The sequence below is a fragment of the Antechinus flavipes genome, chromosome 3 (genome assembly GCF_016432865.1).
Source record: "Antechinus flavipes isolate AdamAnt ecotype Samford, QLD, Australia chromosome 3, AdamAnt_v2, whole genome shotgun sequence".
NCBI classification, from domain to species: domain Eukaryota; kingdom Metazoa; phylum Chordata; class Mammalia; order Dasyuromorphia; family Dasyuridae; genus Antechinus; species Antechinus flavipes.
Genome location: NC_067400.1, coordinates 510,287,344 through 510,293,343, shown reverse-complemented (window position 1 = coordinate 510,293,343; position 6,000 = coordinate 510,287,344).

Here is a 6,000-nt window from a genome sequence, read left to right as displayed (position 1 = left end):
AAAGGAATGCTGTACACAGGAAATAGTGGGCTGCTTTGAATATAGTGGATAGGAAAGGAATGGAAGTAATAGTGCCATTGGGAAGTATGTAAATACTCCACACATATCATAGGAATATAAAATAAGGATTTAGAAGTAGATGAGAGTCAGCTTGTGGAGGGCTTTAAATGCTAGGTAAAGGAGTTAGTATTCTAGACGAACATTACTCAGGATAGAAGTATAACAACCACTCATAGATCCAATCCCATTATTAATTGACATAAAATCTTTGACCTGCTCCATTTCAAACCTCTGCAGACTTGTTTCTCCTTATTCAGGTTAGGATGCCTCCTTCCCCATCCTAGTGACTCACCATTAGTTTTGGACTTGGTATGGATACTAGATCAATTTTAGCTCTATTATAGCTCAAAATTGTGGAGCTCAAGCAATCCACCAGCCTCAGTCTCCTTGCTAGCAAAAATTACAAGCCTGTGGCAATATTTCTTACAACACAAAATTATTCTATCACAAAAAATAGAATTCCATTTTAACTTATACACCATAAATTGTCCAATAATTTTCTGTTTCATAAGTACCTTCTTACTTTTCAGATTTTTCCCACTACGAAAAAGAACTACCATGGATATTTTTGCACATATAGTCTCTTCCTTCATTCTTTGCTCTCTTTGGAGTATAAACCTATTAATTGGTCAAAAGGTATGGATAGTTATATAGTAAGAGAAATGACATATATTCTTTAATTGATAAATGGTTAAAGGATATGAACAGATAATTTTGAGATGAAGAAATTAAATCCATTTCTGGTCATGAAAAATGCTCTGAATTGCAATTGACTAGAGAAATGCAAATTAAGACAACTCTGAGGTACCACTTCACACCTTCAGATTGGTTAAGATAAAAAGAAAAGATAATGATGAATATTGAAAGGATAAGGGAAAACTGGGACACTAATGCATTGTTGATGGAGTTGTGAAATGCATTCTGCAGAACTATTTAGAACTATCCTCAAAGAAATATAAAACTGTATATACCCTTTGATCCAGCACTACTAGGTATGTATATCCCAAAGAGATCAAAAAAGAGGGAAAAGGACCCATATGTGCAAAAAAATGTTTGTAGCAACTCTTTGTATAGTGCCAAGGAACTAGAAATTCAGTGGATGCCCATCAATTGGGGAATGGCTGAATAAATTATGGCATTTGAAAATAATGGAATTTTGTTGTTCTATAAAAATGATGAACAGGATGATTTCAGAAAAGTCTGGAAAGTCTTATAAGAACTGATGCTGAGTGAAGTGAGCAGAACCAGGAGAACATTGTAAATAATAAGATTATGTGATGATGAACTTGGCTCTTCTCAGCAATGTGAAAAATTCCAAAAGACTTGTTTTTTTTTTTTTTTCAGTTATAACTTTTTATTGATAGAACTCATGCCAGGGTAATTTTTTACAACATTATCCCTTGCACTCACTTCTGTTCCAACTTTTCCCCTCTCTCCCTCCAACCCGTCCCCCAGATGGCAAGCAGTCCTATACATGTTAAATATGGCACAGTATATCCTAGATACAATATACGTGTGCAGAACCGAACAGTTCTCTTGTTGCACAGGGAGAATTGGATTCAGAAGATAAAAATAACCCGGGAAGAAAAACAAAAATGCAAACAGTTTACATTCATTTCCCAGTGTTCTTTCTTTGGGTGTAGCTGCCTCTGTCCATCATTGATCAATTGAAACAGATCTCTTTATCGAAGAGATCCACTTCCATCAGAATACATCCTCAAACAGTATCATTGTTGAGGTATATAATGATCTCCTGGTTCTGCTCATTTCACTTAGCATCAGTTTGTATAAGTCTCTTCAGGACTTTCTGTATTCACCCTGCTGGTCATTTCTTTCAGAACAATAATATTCCATAACATTCATATATCACAATTTACCCAACCATTCTCCAATTGATGGTCATCTATTCATTTTCCAGCTTCTAGCCACTACAAACAGGGCCGCCACAAACATTTTGGCACATATAGGTCCCTTTCCCTTCTTTAGTATCTCTTTGGGGTATAAGCCCAGTAGAAACACTGCTGGATCAAAGGGTATGCACAGTTTGATAACTTTTTGAGCATAGTTCCAAATTGCTCTCCAGAATGGTTGGATGTATTCACAGTTCTACCAGCAGTGTATTAGTGTCTCTGTTTTCCCACATCCCCTCCAACATTCCGCATTATCTTTCCCTGTCATTCTAGCCAATCTGACGGGTGTGTAGTGGGATCTCAGAGTTGTCTTAATTTGCATTTCTCTGATTAATAATGACTTGGAGCATCTTTTCATATGGCTAGAAATAGTTTCAATTTCTTCATCTGAGAACTGTCTGTTCATATCCTTTGACAATTTATCAACTAAAGAATGGCTTGATTTCTTATAAATTAGAGTCAGTTCTCTATATGTTTTGGAAATGAGGCCTTTATTAGAACCTTTAACTGTAAAAATGTTTTCCCAGTTTATTATTTCCCTTCTAATCTTGTCTGCATTAGTTTTGTTTGTACAAAAACGTTTCAATTTGATATAATCAAACTTTTCTATTTTTAATCAATTCCAATAGACTTGTGTAGGAAAGTGTCATCCGTTTCTAGAGAGAGAATATGGAGACTGAATGTGCATTGAGACATAGTATTTTCATATTTTTTGGTTTGCTTTTTACTTTCTCATGGGTTTTCTTCCTTTGGGTCTGATTTTTCTTGTATACAAGAAGAAAAATATGGAAATACATCTAAAAGGATTGTACATGTTTAACCTAAAATAAAAAGTATGGACAGTTTGGTAATTTTTTTGGAAATCCCTGTTTTCTTTGAGTGATTACCAGGTTTTGAAAATCATTTTTCAGGTAAAAGATTCTGGCTCCCTCTTCTGACCATTCAGAGATGCTGCATGATAAGCATCAGAGCTTATTTAATTTCATATAGCAAACCTTAGATTATACAAATCTATATTTATATAATAATAGTAATAATAATAACAGTTTATTACTGTAATGGATAATCTAGTCTATCTCTCTCCTCACTTTATGGGTGAAGGAAATGATTGCCAGAGAGATGATGTAACTTAAAATCCCATGGGTAGTGACAGTCAATATTCAAATTTTATTCTTTCATTCCATTCTTTTCCCCTCTATGTCATAATTTTAATATGATGCACAAGTAATGTCAGGGTAAAATTCAAATACAGTAGGGGTGGTTGCCAACAAGAGTTACAAGCCTGTGCCAAAACATTTGGTCCCTTTGATATTTCTTACTGGTCCTGGCTTTACAAGAGCATTCATCCATAAAGACTATTGTGATTTCTTAAGGAAGCTTACTTAATCAGTTCTAATTAATAACTCCATCAATCATCCAGCCATTGCTGAAGAGCAGATTGTCAGAATGGAAAGGTACCTCTGAGGCTATTTATATATAGCCTGAGTATAATCTAAACTTGTATTGGTCTAGATAACTATTATATACTATTTTGGTCATTTTCAGTTATGTCTGGGTCTTTGTGATCCTATTTGGAGTTTTCTTGGCAAAGACACTGGAGTGGTTTGTCATTTCCTTTTCCAGCTCATTTTACAAATAAGGAAACTGAGACAAACAGAGTTAAATGTTGCCTAGGGTCACATAATTAGTAAGTACATGAAGATAGTTTTGAACTCAGGTCTTCCTGACTTCAGACCCAGCACTCTAATAAGTATTGCACCACCTAGCTGCCCTCCTCTATACCATACCCAACTAGTGGTCATCCAGCTTTTGCTTAAAGATCTCCAATGAGGGGCAATAAATTATCTCCAAAGGAAGCTTCTTTTGCTCCTATTGCTGCCCTCTGGAATCAAACCAAATAAGTCTATTTCCTCCTCCATTTGCTTATTTCTTCTCTCTGCCAGGCCAATTATCCTCATTCCTTTCATCTGATACTCATTGACATGAACTCAAGGCCTCTTCCAAATAATATTTCCCAGCAGATTATACCATTATAGTTATGCATAGGCTGAAGACAACACAAATTCCCACTATGCTTACTGGTTGTAGACGTTTAAAATAATTTTATTTGGTAAGAATAAAATGCTCCTAAAGACTTTCTTCCAACAAATGGTCTTCTATGCCTATATCAATATTATACAAGATGCTTTGAAAGATGTAGAAATAAAATAATTTTATTTGACAACTCTCTGATTGTTAATATCAAGAAAGATATAAAAGGAAGATCTCTTTCTCCAAAATCATATCTAAAATGAACTGGAGAAACAAATGGCAAAAATCCCAGTGTATTTGTCAAGAAAATCCTAAATGGAGTCACAAAGAGTTAGACATGACTGAAAGCAACAACAAAACAATAACTACTCACAACCAAGTGTTTGCCATAATTAGGGAGGATGTACTCTACTTGTGATGTTATATGATGGTGAGTCACAAAACACTAAAGTCTTTAAATGTGACAATAAGCATCATTCAGGGTTGATGGAGAGGTACATAGAGGGTGTGAATAAACATGTTGCAAATGAGGAATGATCAGTGTCATAGATTCAATCAAAGAAATGCATGATTAAGAAAGATGAACTAGATGGGAGTGAAGAATAACCGATAGATAATCTGCCAAGTGAATTTAAGGAAGGTCTCTAGCATCCTGGGCAGACTCCTTATGTTGAATTTATGGTAGGACAGGGATGACAAGAACCACAAAAAGTTAAGGGTAAGAATCTCCATAGGCTGAAACTGTTTTCTGTATCTACTATGCCCTATTGCTTCACATGCATCCATATTTTCCCTATTCCAGCTCTTTTTTTCTCACTACATTTTTTTATTGTACCCAAAGGAATCCCCATTCTATATATAGAGAGGCATTGATTCAACCTTATTTTATCTACTACAGAAAATGCATAAGACAGAAGGGACTCAGAGGGATCGATGGGGTAATAGTGAGATATAAAGCACTCAAATGGCTTCTCTGAGTACTCTCAAAGGTAGAGTATTTTGACACTACTGAATAAATAGGGAATTTTTTTTTCTTTTTACTCCCTATTCACCTCACACCTATATCATCCAATCAATTTATGGCAATAGTCCAGTCTCCCGGCTTACTAAGTGTCTACGATGGGCACTGTGCTAGGGGCTGGACATAGAAGGGCACACGAAGAAGGGCAAAAATAGTTCCTGTCCTCCAAGACCCCATATTCTAATGGAGCTATTTCATAGGGAAATAGAGGAGAAATATAATGAAAAAGAACATCATCTCAGAAGGAAGGCACTGGAGATGGGAGTAGGGAGAGAAAGGTCCCTTTGCAGAAGGATTTTAGCTGGATTTAAAGAAGCCAGAAGGTCCAGGTGAGAGCATTCGAGGCACGGGGCAGTTAAAAAAAGGGAATGGGACAAGGGACAACCAACTAGGCGTATGTACGGTGTAGAATTATGGGGCAGCTAGGGGGCGCCATAGTGCATACAGCATACCGCATACAAGGGAAGTCGGGAAGACTGTTATTCTGGAGTTCAAACGTAGTTTCAGACCCTGAGAAAGTCACTTAATCCCATTTGCTTCAGTTTCTTTGTTTGTAAAATGAAATACAAGGAAATTGCCAAGAAAATTTCCAAAAGGGGTTCACAAAGGATCGGGCACGTCTGAGCAGCAGAACTCATGAAGGAGAGTAAAATGGAAACAGACGGGAATGGACCTTCAACAATGAGGATCCCATTATTGGAACTTTTAAGGAAAAGGAGGGATAACCATTACTCGAAGATGCTAGCAATCGTCAAAGGGATAATTATTTATGCATTGTACTAGAGACCTTTCGACGGTACTTTTCATCTATCAGATTTTGTGAAATAATATCTAACGAAAATGAGGTGTATTTGTCTTCAAAGGTGTGTTGGTTTGGAAACCAACTTAAGGTTTTTGGAAACAATTGCATTTGGGTTTGCTATTAGCTAACTCACATTTCCTCCTTCCCTCCTTCCCTTCTTTCCTCCCTCCCTCCCT